This window comes from Ambystoma mexicanum, chromosome 2p (genome assembly GCF_040938575.1).
Source record: "Ambystoma mexicanum isolate Mex_15411 chromosome 2p, UKY_AmexF1_1, whole genome shotgun sequence".
Taxonomy (NCBI): Eukaryota; Metazoa; Chordata; class Amphibia; order Caudata; family Ambystomatidae; genus Ambystoma; species Ambystoma mexicanum.
Window position 1 is genome coordinate 1,413,350,438 of NC_090923.1, and position 21,275 is coordinate 1,413,371,712.

Here is a 21,275-nt window from a genome sequence, read left to right on the forward strand (position 1 = left end):
GGAACTGCACGAAAATCCACCTTTGTCGATTCACGGAATCAAATGCGTGGTACTTTCCACAGACTTGCGTGGAATTTGTGTTGGCTCGGCACGTCTGTGCGAGCCGTCGAGGCCCTTGCGTGAGACTCCAAGCAGAGCATGGGCATGGCTTGTGCAGAGGGCTGGGAAGGGGGTAGAACACCAAAAATAGGGAACAAATTGCGAAAAAGTAGCCGTTCCACAATTCAGCAGCACAAGATGTATTCATGGATTCGATCGCGCAACTTCTCGGCTAGGTAATGGCCACGCAAGTCCTTCATACGATCCGCCACCTGAAAGCAGGCGTAAGTACACCTGTGCATAGGATTTGCAGCGTGCAGGTGGGCTTGCATGTACATATTTCACCTTGATATGCTTATTACTGGTAACGTCACATCTGATTGGGTATGTTAATGAGATTCCTGTGAGAAACCAAAGGGTGTCTCACCTGCTAGTCCCCGGGGATCTCTCTCTCAGGTGGCCGGGGTACGGCCATCACCTTTGGATCCAGACCCTGGGGGTGGACCAGTGCAGGAGGATCACCAGGGTGAGGGGTCTTTGAGGAGTGGGGGTGAGGCAGCCGATAGTGAGAGGCAGCATTCCTCCCTTTCCCATAGCCAGGATCACTCCCATTTCTTAGGATTCTCCGATGTCCTAATCCCCTCCCTTTCCACACAAACACTGGGCCAAGGAAGAGGGAGACTGAGAGTAATAATGCTAACTCTTATACATCGCAATGGACATGTCCCCCTAATTGGGTCAGGCAAAGTCAGGCACTTGACTCTCAGTGCATACATCTGATACCAATTAGCTCTCCTCACATGGATAAAAGGCGAAACATAGAGACACAGTGTGGGCAAGGTGAAACACAAGTAAGGACAGAAGTTTCGGGGTGAAGGCGAACCTATTGGAGCAGAACAACGTACCGTGGGACGAGAGCCAAAGGTAGAGAACTCCAGGAGTTCCCTGCAGGAGGGCGTTGCCTCCAAAATGCAGCGAAAGACACGTGGAGAAGGCCAAATCCCAAAGAAGAAGGCTGCATTGTGTTTCAAGGACACCAGTGACCCTCCCGGGTGAACAACAGAGTTGGGGATGTGAGGCCAAGCATGTGGTACTAACCTCGACTTGACTGAAAGACAGTAAAGACAAGAGAGAAACTCACACAGCCGGTGAGTTGGCAAGCGACGTGAGACTGGTGTGTGCAAAAGAAAGATTGAAGTGGCAACATTATATCGCACAAGTGAAGGCTGTATGCATGTGGATGAGATGCCAAGAAAGGCAGACCTGTGAAGGAACCTTGAAGTAACTATAGCTGTAAAGTCAGCGATACTTAGCAACGGAGTGGTCCAGCGAAAGGAAGTAGCCCACTGAAATGTCTCTGTGAAAGGTGAAAAGTTTATAGAGATAAAGTTAATTAACTGTAAAAGCGAGGTGATTGAAATTGACCCCGAGAAAAAGAGGAAAAGGTGAACTATGAACTTTGGTGCATAATACAGTGAACTATCCAGACCAGGAAGCACTGGGGCAAATAACACAGGAGTGTAAATTGAAAGCTGGAAAGTTGAAGTGGCCCTGCGGAGGTCTGTAGAAAAAATGCCACGTTCATTCGAAAGTCTTCCACATTAGGAAATGGTCCAAGCCTGACTGAGGGAGACCGACGTGAACTTTTACTGTGAAAGGCCTGAGCCCGATTGACGGAGACCGACGTGAACTTTTGCGGTGAAAGGTCTGAGATGACAGAGGGGGGACGACGTGAACTCTTTTGAAGAACTATATTTTGGAAATTGGAAAGTAAGACCTTAAGGTGGAAGGCCAGGCGGGCCTCAATCCACGTCTTGAATTGCCTTTGTGTTAAGAGCCTGAGCCAGAGTGTGGCATCTTGCCTACAGGGACCGTTTACTCTGTGCTGTCCAACGTGGGGAGGAGAGCTGATTCAGCCACAATTATTCTTCATAGTTGAACACTGACATTCCTTTGCATACATAGGGCCTCATTCCGAGTTGGGCGGTAAGGGTTACTGGGCACCAGTAAGGAGACTGGTGCTGGTAAACCCTTACCGCCCAATTCCGAGGTCCCTTAGCAGGAACCGCAAAGGACGTGTGGTCAGACCACACGTCCTTCGCGGGTCCCGCTAAGGGACCAGGGGGCTAATTACGGGTCCGCTATTTGCGAGCCCATAATTAGCGCTATCCCTATTCCCATTGAGCCCAATGAGGGGCTCAAATGGGAATGGTTGGTAGAATGGGGACTTACCGGGTCAGCACAGGTCGAAATGTCTCGCTAAATCCCCATACAACCAGACCGGACCCGGGTTTGGAGGCAGCCATGGCGCTATTCGGAATAAGGCCCATAGTCTCCTTTTCACCCTTTTTGTACACGATATAGGGCAGGCATTAGGTTTTTGTTAGTATTGGCTATTTTTATTTGATGGACTCAACTAGGACTATTTTATTTATTATTTGATGGTCGAGACTACTCACAGCTTGGCTATAGTGCAAAGTAGGAGTTTCTCCAACCCCATTGAAACTTCAATAAAGGTTTTACAAATTGTACCTTTTGTGTCAGTGACATACATGTGATACCATGCCTTCCTAACAACCCTCACTTTCTTTTTTAGGACTTGACTCCTGCTCTTCACCGGCCGGGCAACGCCTGACATATGCAGCCCAAGAGAACTTTTATTAGGAGCACACCTCAGCAGCCACCACTGGGGCATGACTGACTAGCCTGGTTTGGGCTTCCCCCTCACAGAGCCCGGAGTATGCTGTTCTGTGTCAGCCTGGACAGCCCCACACACACCGCCGGGCCCATTGTCATTCCTAGGCCTGTCTGGTGGGTACAACGTCCTTTCATCACCTGCTTTTTCATCCCCAGGCTTTTAAACGTGCACATTTCATCGAATGTGCACATCAAATGTTTTAGGGGGGTGGGAAAGGGCAAATAAGGGGTTGGGCAGGTGGGCAATAGCAAAAACTAATTGTGGGTGGGGGTTTGGAGGGACCCCCCCCCAAAAAAAACAAAAAAACTGCATAAAAAAGATGAGCACATTCGATGGAATGTGCACGTTAAGAAGTCTGGGGATGAAAAGGCAGACAATGAAATGACATGGAACCGTCTGGTGTGCCTCCCCCCGGGTGGGCCTACACCCACCACATCCCTGGGGTGGCTGGGCTTCCCCTGCCAAGCAGCTAGCTCACTCTTTGGGAACGTCCTTACACTCCATACGGTGGTTCACAGTCTCTCTGCCTTGGGGGACTGCTGAAGGCAGCGGCCCCTCAGGGGGTTATTTTCTTTTTGTGCTCCCTCTTCTTCTTGGTTTTTCTTCTAACTCTCTTCCTTCAACTCTCTTCTTTTCTTTTATCTTTTTTTATCCTCACTCGATTTTTTTCTCCCCCGCCCAGGCCATTTTTGGACAGGGGATTTCTGTTTCATTGGTCTTACCTTTCATTACTTTTTTCTGAACATTCCATCCACACACACACACAACATTGAATAATGTACATGAATTAACCCTGGTGTCTGCGTCTTCATTTCTAGGGTCCCTTAGGTGACAGACATATAGCCCTTAGTATCCGGGTCCCTTGGGGCTCCAGACTACATCAGTCTTCTCATATTCACATCTTGTACTGTCTTTTCCACCTTCGCATCTCACACACATACATACTAACACTAGAGAGCCACTAACACTCCAAAGCCAATGCCTCACCTGCTCCAAAACCCTCCTCCACAATCCGCTACACCTTCCTTTCGTCTGCTGGCCTCTTGGTCGCCGTTCACCTTCTCCTCTGACCTCACCCGATTCACCAACACTTCCCATTTCATTTCCCCTCCTCATATACTTCTCCCTTGCTAAGCGTTGGTCACTTGTTCCTATCCAAATCCAATTGCTTCCTTCCCCTCCTGGGTGTGTCTGTGAGAGAAAAAGCTTTAAAACGGGTCTCAGCCCGCCGACATTCTCTGGACTTGGCCCCAGGAGATCTGATGGTGCTGGAAGATGGAGTGGAAAATTCGTTTTCAGGGACCCTGCAGTTAAGTCTGGGGACCTTTGCCTTACAGGTCCATGGTGGTCTAGGGGATTGGCACTACCGGGGAGCCCAAGTCACTGCAAGGCTGAGCTGTGCTTCTTCTCTGTGCCTCTGCAGGGGAGGAGCCGGAGTCTTTCTGTCCCTCACTGCTCCACTGCAGTGATAAGGTCCCACCGGCGCTGGAGCATTGGAATTGTAGGTAGTCGCTTCTGATCTTTTCTCCACATGTCTCTATGTTCGCCAGCTGTTCTTCTCTTATTGTGGACTCTGCATCTGAAATGGAATGAGAAGACTGCCAGCATATTTATTTATTTATTTATTTATTTATTTATTTATTTATTTATTTGCATATAGTTCTAAAGTAACATTTACAAAATATCTCAAAAGTTAAACAATTCTTTGCATTTCATCACATAACCATGATGTGCACACAACAAATTCCTTCCTCAGGTTTCCAAAGGAGTTTTGGGTTTGCACTTCACACACCGATAAATGTACATCCCCACTTTCAATTGCCATACTTAAACTAGACGAGTAATGACCCCAATAGTGGCTATCTATTTAAGTAAGCACAGGGTACTGTAGCTATTTGCAAATGACCATTGGTCAAGGAACGAAATTCTTAGGTCTAGCCTTGATACCACGAGGCAGCTATCATATACGTTTGTCATTAAAACAATAACTCCAAAGGAGTTTTGGGTTTGCACTTCACACACCGATAAATGTACATCCCCACTTTCAATTGCCATACTTAAACTAGACGAGTAATGACCCTAATAGTGGCTATCTATTTAAGTAAGCACAGGGTACTGTAGCTATTTGCAAATGACCATGGGTCAAGGAACGAAATTCTTAGGTCTAGCCTTGATACCACGAGGCAGCTATCATATACGTTTGTCATTAAAACAATAAATACTATACATTTTTTAAAATTCTAAAAACAAGTTCCATTGAACAAGGGTATCTAAAATTAAAATTGATAGACAGCCTGGTGGGCATATGCATGCAAAGGCACAGCTTGAAACATGGCTCTGCAGAGAAACAAGTGGGCATAAGAAGGAGGGGGAGGAATTGGGTCCCGCTCGGCTGCCACCATCCGGCCCCAGGGATAGGATTGACTCTGGTAATAACAATGGTATTTGTATTTTATTAGATTTTTAAAGTGCCTTACACCAAAGCACTGCACAAGCAGCCAAAACGGTACAATAAATGATAAATGCATGCAGTCTGGGAAAGGTAATCAGGATCAAAGAAGACGCTCACTGAGGTGAACTTAAAACTGAGGAAAGGTTGAGATAGAAAGGAGAGAGAGAGAGGAAGAGAATTCCAAAGCTTTGGGGAAAGTAATGAAAAGGAACAGAATCTGAAGGGCGCAGATTTGACAGAAGAAATTAAGACTGAGATCTAAGTGTGCGAGTAGGAGCATAGAGTGAGATTAAAGAAGAAAGATAAGGAGGTGCAAGATCGTTGAGTCATTTAAAAAGTATACAGAGGAAAATACATAGTAGACAAGAGTTGAAGGAGACCCAGCATAGGGACAGAAAAGTGGAACGAGATTAGTCCCAGGGAGAAAGAGAGAAGATAAGACGTATAGAAGAATTATAGATTGAGCAAAGAGTGGCAAGTTTGATGCAGGAAGACTGAAGAGAATACACGAGCAAAAGAAAAGTCACGAGAATACCATAGAAGAAGGCAAGATCTTAGTAGCATGAGTTGTGAGAAAAGGGCGAGACTACCGGATGTTGTACAGTTGATAATTGCAGGAGCGAGATATGTGATAAATGTTTGGGGCAACAGATAGAGAAGAGTCAAAAATTACACCCACATTCCGGTAGTGGGAGAAAGAGCAATAGAAGGGGAGGAAATATAGGAGGGAAAAAGTGTAGGGGGGTGGTTTGAGCAGGGAAGAAGATAACCTCGAGTGTAGAAGGATTCAGGTGAAGATAATGGGATGCCATCCAAGATTGTATGGCAAGAAGACAGGCAGAGGGATTGGACTGTAGGTCTGAAGGAAAGGAAATGAAGATTTTTGAGTCATCTGCATAGAGATGGTGGGAGACTGTTAGGCAGAATCCTGTGCAGTGCCCTTAGGGGCCACTACACACAATTAAGACTACAGGTGGCAATACAAGTTTTACCTTTGATACAAGCCTGTACTACTATGTTAAAGTGGTAGCAGTAGCGGAGCAGCCAGGCTTATCTCAAGAGTATATGAGCAGTAGCAGAGATTACATAAAGGGACCACAATTACTGTGGCTCAAGCAAACACTGACTCAAGGTTTCAGGTAAAGAAAATATAAGTACATTTATTTTTAAACCATTTGTTATAAACATAACACTTCTTTTAATTAAAAATGAGACGTAAAATACACTACAACCAACCAATTCCCTTTGGTACACTCTAACTCAAGGTAAGTACCCTATGTTTTAACAAACCGGTGTTGTGAAACAAAAGACATTACCGGGAATACACTTGCAATCACTTTTTGACAGTAATGACAGTTTGGTCTTACTAAAGAAACGTGTATCCGCGGCAAGAAATGTTACCGGGGCAAAAACACACTTAGCACCTGAGTTAACCAGAGAGAGTTGGGGTCAAAAATCACAGGCAATACTTTTGTCAAGGCAGACAGAATCAGAGAACACTCATAGACGGAAATTCAAGAGTCAATAGGCCGGAGCCAGTGTCAAGGGGAACCGGGTTCCTGTTATCGAGGATCACACAGTCGGACACTTCGAGATTCACCTTTGCCAGGAGTACTTAGATATTTTCAACAGAGGAAGCAAAAGATATAAGAAGGAGGGAAAAAAAGGGCAAGCCTTGGAGGTGAAGAAAAGGGATTCACCCTAATTCCTCAAGCAGAACCCAGTACATTATTCAATGAAGAAGCTGGTGCCAAGGCAGTTGTTCCTGGTAGTTTCCTGCAGACCCACGGTTCCTGGAGCTTTGGTGCGAAGGAGGGCGTCTGGAGGGGTCTGCACCACACAGGGATGAGGCCGGCAGCAGCGACGGTGAATAAAAGGTGCGCTCCTTAAAAACAGGACAGGCTCTTCTGATGGCTATCTGGACCACTACAGCTGTGTGCAGCGATTTCGACCAAGAAGAGGATCCTCTGGCTGTGGAAGATGAGCTGGTTATCCCCAACAGGCTCAAGGGAAGAAGACTCCGGACTGGATCTTCTCTGGTCATCGAAGGGTAGATAGCAATAGTGGGTGTGATTGCAATAGGGACAGCAGTAGGTGTAGGGATGTGATGCATGACAGCCACAAAGAAGAACTCCTCTCCTAACCTAGCCACAATTACACAAGCAAGGGCAAGATTTGAGGACTATTTCAGCTTACAAATTAACTGCTCCAAATCACATTTTATTCCCTTGACAAGCACCAAATATGTCCTGCTTAGTTGGGGCCTTAAAGTTATACTGGGTCTCTATCACCTGCCTAGAGATTTGGGTTTGTACTGGAGCCATTGCACATCAGCGTAGGAACCACGCGGTCATGTCCGGTGGCCAGACTCTCCCCTACAAGTAGCCGGTGAGCTGGGGTGGCTACGATCGACATGATGGATCTCAATTTCCAAGAAATTAGTGGAGTGGAGTAGTACTACTGAGGTTAACCACTATGAGATTCCGCTGGGAACACATGGTCATGCAGGTGTGATTCAGGAGAGAAAGAAGCTGTATGGTATCTAACAGTTATGTTCCATATGGTTTTAAACTTGCCAGTGAATCTCTGTTTGGTTTTCCTTGAGGGTCATGTGGCGAGTCAGAAGAAGGACAGAGACTTAATCCAAGCAATTTAATTACTTATTTTTTAAATTAAAAGGAAAATAAAATAACTACTCGCTATCCATAAGCTAGGTGTTATCCCTACCCAACAGAAACAAACTCAGGTGTTTGTCTGTTTTTGCGGAGTCTCCAAAAATAATCACGGCCTTCTGTCCAACTTTAATCTATTCTGTCCCTACCACCATTCCAAACTCACAAGGGTTCAGGAGAATGTCTCCCTTTCCCTGTACTATGCTCTTAGCAAAAGGCACTTCAATAGTTAACCTTTAAGTAGTTTCTAGTCACTACTTTGATCAGTTCATAAAGTTTGACTTTAACACTGGGCTTTTCTTTCCTGAATGGCCTTTCGTCTTCCTCTTCATTCAATATATTCTTTATGCCCTGTGAATATAGTGCCCAATTCCTTTCCTGGCTCGGCCAGCCACAACCCTCTTGTCCACCTTCTCAGTATCTTGCCACTCTCTCTTATCACAAAGTCTGTGTTTCTTCTAACACATATTACAACTTGGTTTCTACTTCCTGCTGTCACTGGGACGAGTATGATTATGTCAATGATGATTCTTACTCAATTCTTCTCCTTTATCTTTACAGAGACGAATAATCATTCACCTTTAATTTACAGTTCTCTTTATTACTGTGACGGGTGGGACTGTACCAGCAATATTACACACTTGACCTTCTAACGTCACATTTACTGGAAGAAGTATGGTTGTTCTAGTAATGATCCACACTTGTTCTTCTCACATCAATATTACTGGGATGTGTATGATTCTGGTGCTCATCATCTTTGAAATCACTCCCGGGTCTCCCACTGTACCCGTTACTTGCTCTCCAGAGGTTTGGTCTCAGCAGGCCTGTTCGCAGGATGGGTACTCATCTTCTTCAGGTCAGGATGGCTTCCCTATTCTTTTCGACCCCTCAGTTTCTCAGCATCCGGTGCCCAAGCCGCAGTGGTCTTGGCGCAGTTAGCAGACCGCACAATCCACTCTTCTAGGGTCACACCACCACTCACGACTGGCTTTCTTCATTGGGGTTTCCTTCCCCTTGCTTCTCCTGCTCCCAGTTCTCCTGGAACATTCCTTGCATGCCAGCTAGTTGCCTTCACGGGACGCAGGATCTCCTGGATTCGATCAGATGTGACTGCAATGCAGGTTTGAAGCTCCAGAGTTTCTCCTTCCTGGTGATGACTCTCCAATAGGAGTCCTTTGTCTCTTTTTATGTCACTTTGCTGGGCCCTTCCCAGCAGAGGATTATAGTCATCTTTTTCTTTCCGCTGAGTGATCGGCATCACTCGCGCATTATTCCTCTTCACAGTACCAATACTGTTTTGATCTTCTTGGCCCTTCTTGAACCTTGAGGCTGTTGATGATCCCAGAGTGAGTAACCCAGGGAGTTCCTTGGTGGAACACAAGTCCTTGTCTCCAAGGGGGGAGTCTCTCCCCATGAAGCCCTGTGACAAGATCCACGGACACCATGTATATGGTAAAGGTTTATTTACTGGACCCCACAAGCGCAGGCTCCTTCCTTCAGCAGTCCAGCCCAACCGCCACCGTGGAATGTTGATTGCTGGGGAAGCATCAACATTCCACAGAGCACGAGCACATTATGACATATCCTCTTCCCTTACATAGCAACAATTATCAACCATGAGACATGAACTGATTTAACAAGGTAACTTACACATTCTTAATTAAAATGCAGGTATGGTACAATGCTGCAAATAAAGACCCACTTGACCCAAAATGCGAGCAGCCATATCCTCTTTCCCTTGCATAGCAAATTTAGCATTTTATACAAAAACAATATTTGGAACACATGAACTTGTTATTAAACAGATCATAACGGATCCTAGGAAAACTACACAAAAAAAAGAAATTGTTTGTAACACAATACAACTCATGACAATCTTGCCCACACAGGTGCGAGGGACCAAAGCATTGTTATAGCAAATATAATTTTAACACACATAGTCCTTAAACCTTATGGGAGGACCACACCTCCTGGGCGCATGACCCCTTTCTTGTGCCACCACAGGTTGCATCTCGGCAGCATTCCGACCCTCCCCATTCACCTCTACGCACGACTGGCCTGCACTGAGAGGACCTGTCGAGTCTGGAAGCGGAACATTCTCTTCCTGTTCCAAGCGAGACTCTTTTGAAACCACAGGCTCATAATGCAACACTGCTTCCTGACACTCTGGATTATGGTCCATACTGGACCCACCCGCACGTTCGCATCCATCCACAACCACCCGTTTCTTACTCCAAACAGAGCCATCCTCCAACCTTACATGACCTTTCCCCACCTTAACCACTCTCCTTGAGGGCAAAAACGCGCTGTATCCTTTCTGAACAAACCTTGGGTTTTTTATGTATACCTGATCCCCAGGTTTGACCCACAATTCCTTCCTAAAGTTTTGTGACGCTACCATAGCCTTCTGGCGTGCAGAAATACTACGATGAATAGCCTGTAAATCCATGTCACACAGCCCACCACCACCCATGGCCAAAGTCCTTAACATTGTACCTGCCTTCCTGCCCATCATGAGCTCAAACGGAGATCTGCCCGTAGCCAGAGCAGGAGTTCTGCGATATGCAGCTAGATATTGTGTCACCACTTCCTGCCAATCCAATCCATTGGCCAAAGCCAACTGTATAGCTGACTTAATGGTACCATTAGCCCTCTCAACTAATCCATTGGCAGAGGGATTATACAAGGCAGTCCTATAATGGGAAATGGCATGTTTTTTTAAGAATTCTGTCATGGCATAAGACGTGAACTGCACCCCATTATCCGTCACTAAGCTGGCAGGTTAACCCTCTCGATCAAATACTTTCCTCAAGAAGTTAATAACAGAATTGGTGTTGACAGTGGCACATGACGCAACTTCGATCCACCTTGATGTATAGTCCACCAATACTAACAGAAACCTAGACTCAGGCTGCAAGCATTCAAACGGTCCCATAATATCCAAAGCCAACTTTGACCACACCTGCTCAGGAACCTCTATAGGATGCATGGGTTGGGGATGCAGCACCTTGCTCTTATCACTGGCCTCGCATGCCTGACAATCTTTGACCACCAGTTCAACATCCTTGTCCATAGACGGCCACCAATATTCCTCCCTGAGTCTCCTCTTGGTCAATGATCGACCCAAATGACCAACATGTGCCAATTCCACCACTTTACCTCTCAAACTTACAGGGGGAATCAGCCTAGCTCCCCTAGACAAACCCCAGGGACCTTCAGCCAATTCATGGAGAACCTGGGCATAACCTTTCCCTTCAGGCCTATGCTGAACAGCATCCCAACCTTTAACAAGACCTTCCCTAATCCATTTGAACTCTACATCAGCTTCTGACTCTACATCCCACACTGACTTCTCTACAGCAGAAGCGATAAAAGCCACTTGATATTGTTGCATGTCCTCCTCTTTCACGGACCCTGACTCCCTATCCACCTCCACCACAGGCAAACGGGACAAACAATCTGTCACCACATTAAGTTTACCAGGAAAGTATTGCAAAGAGAAATTGTAATCCTGTAACTGCACTGACCACTTCGCAATCCTCGGGGAAACTGCCATGACACCTTTTGTAGAAAACACCTGCACTAACAGTTTATGGTCCGTCCTGACAAAATGTCCTGAAATGTTCTGAAGCCCATAGTACAGCTAAAGTCTCTTTCTCAATTACCGAATATCTGGTTTCTACATCCCTCAATGTCCTTGAAGCAAAAGCCACTGGCACCCATTCCCCATTTACCCATTGTTCCAGTACTGCACCCAGGCCCACATCACTCACATCCACAGTGAGGGCAGTTTTGTTTTTCGGGTCAAATGACTTCAGTGAAGGGGCCTTCTCAGACCAGGTGAACCTGACACACTTTTTCATGAGGGCTCTCATGGCCACCGTTTTTTCAGCATAACTGGGAACAAATTTCACATAATATTCTGCAAGGCCCAGAAAAGCCCTTAGCTGATCCTTATTGACAGGAGCTGGTGTCTCCCTCAACACCTGTACCAGCTCCCTTTTGGGACTCACTCCTTGGGAACTCAAAGTATGTCCAAGATATGTAACTTCCTCCACACCCACCTGACACTTGGTTAACTTTACAGTTAGACCTCTATCCATGAGAATCTGCATGACCCTCCTCACCCTTACATCATGTTCCTCTCTGCTCTTGCCCCAAACCAAAATATCATCCTGAAAATAACTGACCCCCAAAACGCCCCCAAACATCTGCTGCATTAACCGCTGGAACACAGCCGAAGCCGAAGCCAGACCAAAAGGCATGCGACAAAACCTGAATGCCCCAAATGGAGTCACAAACGAAGTAAGGGGCCTGGACTCCTTATGCAGGTCAATCTGGTGATATGCCATTGACAAATCAAAAGTTGAAAAATATTTGGCATCACCTAATGTTAACAACAACTCATTAATGTTCGGTAAGGGGTGCCGATCCACCCATATGCTAGAGTTAAGTTCCCTAAGGTCTACGCACATTCTAATGGTCCCGTCACCCTTCTTAACTAAGACCACAGGGAACAACCACTCTGAGGACTCAATAGGTTCAATTATGCCTGCAGACTGCAACTTATCCAATTCCACTTTCACTGCCTCTCTTGCCGCTACGGGTACTCCCCTCACTCTATGCACCTTAGGAATAGCATTCTTCTTCAGGACAATGCGATGGGTAACACCTTTGAGCTTACCAAGGGTGTCGGAAAACACTTCAGAAAACTCACCCATGAGCACTGCAGGAGTAACCATTGCGATCTCTTGCCCCGCCCCCTGCATCACGCTGAGAACCGGCACCTCCTCACCCGGGTGAATCCGTAACTGCAATGCAGCCTGCTCATTCCAAAGCAAAACACTCGTACCTTTTGAAACTACATACAATTTACCCACAGTTTGCCTCCCGTTGAAAGAAAAGTTTGACCAATTGTATTCTAGTATATCAATAGGGTTCTGCCCATATGCCGATGGATTGATATCCGGGGGCAACAGAGTAGCCACTTGTCTACCCAAAACATCTCGGTACACTTCTGGAGCCACCAGGGAATAAGGTGACCCCGAATCCACCAGCATGTCCACGGGATGCCGATCCACCAACACTGACACCCATGGACCTCTCCGCCCACTCAGGGTCGGACTGGGACAAGAAACAGGCCCGGACACCCCCAAAAAAGTGGCCCATCCCTCGCCTCAAAAAAGTGGCCCGCCCCTCGCCTCAAAAAAGTGGCCCACCCCTCGCATCAAAAATAGTGGCCCTCAAACCATCACCTGTGAATCGCGTCAATTCACGACTCTACAGAAAATGCTACTTATGGAGGGTTCATGTGTCTGTTACATTACAACACAACTCATAAAATAACATAACTTTGCATGCAAGAATGGATCACCATATGTATCATTAATATCTGTGTGTATATATCCATTTTGTCAAATTACTGTGAATGCAAGCAGACATCCAAGGCCAAATGATAATATGTTATTGTATAGCACTTACACTTAAGATCTTTTTTATAGAACAAATATGCATACAATATCACCCAACCTGTGTTGGCACTCATTTATCAACCTCAGAAGGATGAAAGGCTGAGATGGCCTTGCTGGGGATTTGAAGCTCTAACCTGCAGATCACGCACACACATCACAGCAGCGAGCACTCAACCCACTGAGCTATCCTATCAGCTATAGTAAAATGAGCAATTATTACGTAGTGGATACCATTAAACTGGTAACTGAGATTAAACAGCAGACCAGTTAAGTTCTGTTTGGCACGCCCTCTGCCAAACCTTTGTCAAATACCAACGTGTCCCAGCTGCCCCACTCCATCCCAGCTGGAAGGGTCAGCATTTCATCAGTTCTGCGTTTACCTTCTGCTTGCACTGCGCATGACGCACGCTTATCTGCTTCCGCTTGGAGGCACAGCATTATTTGCACCAAGAGTACACATGCCCTAAGGATCTGGGTAGGGATTTGAATTAATTGCCAGTTGTGAGCGCTTTAAAAATGCAAAATAAATACAAAAAATAATAAATAAAGCATGAGGTACTGCACCAAAAGACGCCTTCCCTGTTTTCCACATTTCCTGCAGCAGCAGAAAGTTTGGTGCTGTGTCGGCTGGGCAAGACCGAGAGGGCTGTAGCGGCAGAAGGAATCCGGATGGATCCCAAACTGTGGGCTACTGATGTGGGCTTGTATGAATTCGTTGCCCTGGTGTAATGGTTGTGCCACTGGTTTTTGCCCTTGGCACCCTATTTTAATTGTGTGCCCCAACACTTCACGTCCAATCACACTCTTCGAAGAACAACTACTGCATCTCACAGAGTAAGTCAGACCCCTCCCTCCAGACAACGACTATACAGCCAACGTACACATCACTGCCTGTCCCTGGCCCCTTTCGGGATACCAATGCCCCTATGCCCTCGCCAAAGACTCTGTGGGGTGCTTCCGAACTGCACACAGTCAGCAACAAAGGCTAGCTATCATTCGGGGTCAGACTGGGCCATGCAATTGTCTCAGGCACCAAAGAAAAAGTGGCCCGCAGTTGCAAATGGCTTTTCATTCCTTTTGTGATACTGTTTGAATAGTACCAAGGGGGAACTTTTTGATAAAGTGACATGCAAATTGTACATTTTAAAGAATATTTATTCAGCAACACTGGTCAAAACTACTAGTCGCAGTGTGAATTAACTCATCAAACTGGCCCACATGGGCCAATAAGGGTCCCACTTTGGCCAAAAAAACAGGCCCACACCAGCATTTTGTGTTTTTGGTTGGCCCTGGACCTATTGTCCTACAGGCCAGTCCGAGGCTGCTCCCAGGTTGGGTGATATTGTATGTAAATATGTGCTCTGTAAAGCACTTTGGATTAAGGCGCTATATAAATAACACATCATTATCATAATAGGAAGCCTGTTCTGTGTTATGCCACGGAATCAGCTTTGTACATTTCGCACATGGCCAATTATCGTCTAAAAAATCTATGAACGAATAAAGCCATTGTTAGGAATAGGGCGGCAGTCTTTTTACTATTTCTAAATCATGAAGCTGCGGCCAAGATGTAGCGCGAAGAGAGAGACACCTGTGGCAGGTAAGTGAGCGTATGTGTCTGAGGGAATGATCTGCAGAGGGGTGAGGGACTGGTGGAGGTGGTGTGGGGGCAGGGACTGTGATGGGCGAATTCGGTGTCCACGGCACAAGCCAAAACAAAACACATGGAAGACTGCAGGAGAGGCACAGGAAACAGGAATGGATGTGGGTTTATACTGACTGATACATCCCGCATTACTTGCCTGCTAATGGTATTCTGCAACTCCCCAGGTGGTAATTAACTGATAATGGCATTCCAGGTGGGCTGTACAATCTCGTAATGGCCCAGCGAGTGACCTTAGGTAACAACCGTTGGCACACTGTTATCAGACAGTGCAGCCTACCTACAAGAACCTGATCACAATTAAAGGCCACAATGTTGTGGCTGAAATGAGAAGAAAAGAAAAAAGAAAGCTCATGGAGAGTGTGAGTGGGTATGGTCTAACCTCAAGCACCCCTAATTCCAAACCTGCCAGAGCAGACACATTTCACACTAGTTGCTTCAACTTTGCAGGAAGTGACAACACATTGCACAGGGTCAGCCCGGTCAGGACTCGGAGGGAGGCAGGTGTTACAATTGCTTTAGTGTTGTTTGCAATTGCTTCAGCCTGCCTCCCTCCCATAGATCAAAGGCGGCACGGCACCGGCCCCTGCGGTGGCGGCCAGCACGGCGGCCGGCCGTGGCCCAATGACCGTGATGAATTTAATTATGCTATGCCCAGCATCTGCATGCATCATAAATTATGATGCATGCATGATGCAGATGCAATCATCAAAGCAAGGTAACGTAACAAAATCTAATGTTACCTTGCTATGATGATGGTGTGCAGAGTAGACTGCAGACAGTGCAGCCGGCGGCGCCTCCCTCCTGGCTCCCTGCCCTGCCCTGCTGCCCAGGCGGCGCAGGCGGCCCAGCCAACCCCGTCCCCCCCCACTCCCCCATTTGACTTTCCAGCCGGTGGCCTGCTGTGAACCACAGTACTCGCGACTCGCAAGTTGCTGCTCCATGGCGCTGCCGCGTGCACACACACACACTAGGCCTGCCAATAAATTACATTGTAATTTTTTTGTAAAAAACGGCCCAGAGGTGGCTGCCGGAAAACCGGCCCCAGGGGACCCCAAAGTTGTTCGGCCACGGGCCGAAAGACCGAAAGGGCCAGTCCAACCCTGCGCCCTCTCCCTTCCACATGCAATATGACATTTTTATCCGATGCAGCTGCACATTCCCCCTCCAACAACACAGAAGAATCATCTGGAGCCACACTAGCAACAATTTGCCCCTTACACATGCGTGCAAAAGGGCCCAACCGTTTGCATTTCCTGCACTCCACGTTGCCAGCAGGACATGACTTGGAACCGGCAGTATGGCTGGACCACCCACAATTTTTGCACCCCTCCTTGCTCTTAAATCCCCTGCTCGCCTGCACTGCAGCTTTATCCCAGCCTTTCTTATTCTTTGCCACGACTGCATGCACCATGTCCTTACACATGTCTCTTTCCATAACAATTTGCACACTCGCCTTAGAAGCCTCCAATGCTCTGGCAATTTCCAACACTTTATCAAGGGATGGGTCCCTCTCAATCCACAACCTTTCTCTTACTTTCTGATTAGATGTCTTCATCATAATCTGATCTCTTATATGTTCATCACCATTGCCAGGAAATGCACAAGTAGCCATGAGTGCATGCAATGCAGTAACATAAGCATCAATGCTTTCTGATGAACCCTGCGCCCTAGAGAAAAACTTATATCGCTCTAACACCACATTCACTCTTTTACCAAAGTGTATTTGCAACTTCCTTAAAGCATCTCATAAGCACTTACTACCATTTCTCCCTCACCCCCTCCTTGAACCATAACATTCGCTCCAGGAAGGTGACGGAAAATCCTCAAACCCTCAGTACCAATACAATTTAACAGTGCAGCTTCTTTTTCATCATCACTGAACTTTGCTCCCCCGGCAGCCCTCAAGTGTACTTTAAAAGCGTCTACCCATTGTTCCGAAGCAACAGTCGGCTCCCCCGGGTTTGGAAGAAAAGCAGGTGGAGGCCTGGCTGCTGTATGCAACATGGCTGGAGACAGTCTCTAGATCGCTAGGCCCACACTAGGACCTTGGGCCACCAAATGTCTGCTGGTCTGGAGTGTAGATAACCCCAATGTCTCCTTGTAAACGTGCACCCACACGTTGAATGCAGTACTGGTGCTGCTGGGTGAGTCAAAACGATTATCAGATCCAAGAATAAAGTCAGTACAGCGACATCCCATGAAAACTGCAGCAATTTCACTCATGATTGCCGATTGGAGTTGTGCACCCCCCGACCCGCCTCTTGCCTTCGGGCCCAACACCTCCGGAACAAACAAAATACAGGAATCTCCTCCTGTCAACTTTCCTTGCCAATATATGCCCCCAACTCACCTCCAGTGGTCCGTATCCAGTGGGCCAATAGAGGCGTTTATTGTCACCAAACCGGCCAGAGCTGGAGCCGATCGCCGCTCATCCGTTTACCTGCTGGGGGCAGCGAGGAGCCAATCGCCGTCCACCTCCTCCTAAAGAGCAACAATCAGCTGAAGCGGTTTCTGTAGGCACGCACAGCAGAGCCCTCCCCCGACAGCCACCAATCCTGCGCAGCCCAAATGGTACTGGTAACGCCCAAACACACAATCCACAACTTGCCAGGGTCCGCGGCTGGTGAAAAGCAGCAATCAGCTGATTCTCCGACAGCGATCAGCTGATGTGTCTTCCTGGGACACGCAGAGTCAGCGCAGCCCCTCCTACATGTGGTCGTGAAGTAGGCCAGGAGCTGATTGGGTCGACACTGCCGGGGCGGAGCTGTCAAGCGGTTTCTGCAGGCACGCACAGCAGAGCCCTCCGCTGACAGCCACCAATCCTGCGCAACCCGAATGGTCCGTCGATGGCTCCAACAACCGATGGACTGTCCCGAGACCAGCAGTCCACAGACTTCAGCGCCCACAAGGCGGTCCCTGGCCTCAGACCCAGGGGCTTGGGCACCTCCGCTACAAATGCCAAAATCCTCACCTCCGGCTCCAGTCCCAAAGGGCACTGGCAACTCGCCCTTGCTGCGGACCACCGGAGAGCACAGACTTTCGCTGGAAACACCAACAAGGCGATGACAACGGGCTGACAAGTTGATGTGCCGGCGGATTCAGCAGCTGCAGCCCCAGTGTCGTGACGCCGGCGATGGACCGGGGCCGGGGCAACTAGCCGCCGCACGCGTGGGACGGGGCCCAGTAAAATCCTCGTCGCCACTGACAAGATCCACCCGCACCATGTATATGGTAAAGGTTTATTTACTGGACCCCACAAGCGCAGGCTCCTTCCTTCAGCAGTCCAGCCCAACCGCCACCGTGGAATGTTGATTGCTGGGGAAGAATCAACATTCCACAGAGCACAAGCATTTTATGACACCCTGCTTGCCACTTGCCTCTACCCCTAGGGAGGGTATCGCGTAGCGGGCTCACCTTTCTAGCCTCACAGGAAAAGGCATCCCCCTTGGGAGAAGTGACTGAATGTTGTGACAATCCCTTCTGCGCAATCAACCTCCGGTTGGGGTGCCACACCATGGCCAGAACTGCTACCAGCCCCTGCTCCCAACTAGTTAACCCCAACATCTCACTCCTATACGAAAAGTGGCTGGGATTGTTGTGCATGTGTGGTCCCATTTAAAATGCTCCTGCTCTAAGGGTAACACACCAGAAGAGCTCAACAGAGCCTAACACTATGCAGGTAATTGAAACCACTGGGCTTAGTCTTTCACATGGCCAAGGCAACAAGAGACAATCAAAATTGTGCTTTTCAAATAAAGACCTCTCTGCTGCACCCAGACAGAAGTCTCACACCTCCAAGAAGACTTCAGCAGGAGAATATAATGGGTCATTGGTTGCCTTGGAATCCTCGATGCATGAGGCTCTGGCAGATGCACAACAAGGGGACCAGCCTGAACTGTCCATCACCCTTACCCAAATGAAATTGGGCTTGACTCAGTTAACAGCAAATCCAACAAAGGATTGATAAGGAAAGCGGACATATACCTGAGGTGGGGCATCGAGTAGGGATCCTGAAAGACACCAGTTCAGAGGTGAGCCATGTGATAAGAACACTGCAACTGAATTGCAGAGTTGAATGGGATCCAAGCCAAGAATGAAGATCTTGAGGTGAGGTCAAGAAGGAATAATGTACGGGTGGTTAGCATACCTGGATCCATTCCAGCGAGTAACATGGAAATCTTTATAGAAACGCTCATATGGGAAGTGCTCTGTGACACCCAACTATCTACACAGTTCTTGGTGGCAAGGGTACACTGAGTAGCCAGTTCAAATCCTCCAAATGGTCAAAATCCCAGCCCAGTGATGGTCACACTGTTAAACTACAGACATCGAGATCGGATTCTACGGCGAGCCCACAAATTAGGCAAACTAAAATATCAAGAAGCTAGAATCTCCTTTTACACAGACATAACATCCTCTGTCCAAAAGACCTGTCCATTCACCTCTGTAAAGCACAAATTGAGGGACAAAGGCTTGAAATATGCAATATTGTACACGCCCAATCTTCCTGTCATTCACAGCAATAAAATACACTTGTTTACTGACCCAAAAGGAAGCTCACTCTTTTCTGGACTCCCTCCGAGCCTTTTAAAATACCAGAGCTCCTGAGTTGAGCAGGATCTGGGAGTACAGTATGGAATGCACCCCCTTGACACCTTCACGGAAGGGTATAATTGAATGATACAAAAAAGAAGGTGGGTGAGGCGCGCACTCCCGGTCCTGGTCAATTAAACCTGTTGTAAAAAATAAGTAGCTGGGTCAAATCCCAAAATGGACAAATATTCACAGGGTTAGATCCCTTCTGCTGCAAATCAGGTACTCAGTATTAACATGGTTAGTTCCCTAGCTGCAAATCAGGTATTCAGTAATAACAGGGTTAGATCCCTCAGCTGCAGTTCTGTGGTCTGTAGTTGTTCTCCTCCTAGCGCTTTCTTATCTCAAATAATCATCAGGGAGGCTGTTGAGCAGGTGTGTCTAATTAGACTCAAAGGATTCTGGTAGCTGTAGTGAAAACGTTTTTTTCTGTTCAGGTGACCAGCAACCGACACCCCTCCAAAGCACAAGTCCTTCCCAAATTTGGGGGAGGGGAGAGAACCATCTTTATGATTCTCCAAAGTGGGGCACAGTCACCCCGTGGCGCTGCCTCTGGAGCCCGGGACTCCCATAGCATTCAGTACAAAAAAGAAGGTGGGTGAGGCGCGCACTCCCGGTCCTGGTCAATTAAACCTGTTGTAAAAAATAAGTAGCTGGGTCAAATCCCAAAATGGACAAATATTCACAGGGTTAGATCCCTTCTGCTGCAAATCAGGTACTCAGTATTAACAGGGTTAGTTCCCTAGCTGCAAATCAGGTATTCAGTAATAACAGGGTTAGATCCCTCAGCTGCATTTCTGTGGTCTGTAGTTGTTCTCCTCCTAGCGCTTTCTTATCTCAAATAATCATCAGGGAGGCTGTTGAGCAGGTGTGTCTAATTAGACTCAAAGGATTCTGGTAGCTGTAGTGAAAATGTTTTTTTCTGTTCAGGTGACCAGCAACCGACACCCCTCCAAAGCACAAGTCCTTCCCAAATTTGGGGGAGGGGAGAGAACCATCTTTATGATTCTCCAAAGTGGGGCACAGTCACCCCGTGGCGCTGCCTCTGGAGCCCGGGACTCCCATAGCATTCAGTACAAAAAAGAAGGTGGGTGAGGCGCGCACTCCCGGTCCTGGTCAATTAAACCTGTTGTAAAAAATAAGTAGCTGGGTCAAATCCCAAAATGGACAAATATTCACAGGATTAGATCCCTTCTGCTGCAAATCAGGTACTCAGTATTAACAGGGTTAGTTCCCTAGCTGCAAATCAGGTATTCAGTAATAACAGGGTTAGATCCCTCAGCTGCAGTTCTGTGGTCTGTAGTTGTTCTCCTCCTAGCGCTTTCTTATCTCAAATAATCATCAGGGAGGCTGTTGAGCAGGTGTGTCTAATTAGACTCAAAGGATTCTGGTAGCTGTAGTGAAAACGTTTTTTTCTGTTCAGGTGACCAGCAACCGACACCCCTCCAAAGCACAAGTCCTTCCCAAATTTGGGGGAGGGGAGAGAACCATCTTTATGATTCTCCAAAGTGGGGCACAGTCACCCCGTGGCGCTGCCTCTGGAGCCCGGGACTCCCATAGCATTCAGTACAAAAAAGAAGGTGGGTGAGGCGCGCACTCCCGGTCCTGGTCAATTAAACCTGTTGTAAAAAATAAGTAGCTGGGTCAAATCCCAATATGGACAAATATTCACAGGGTTAGATCC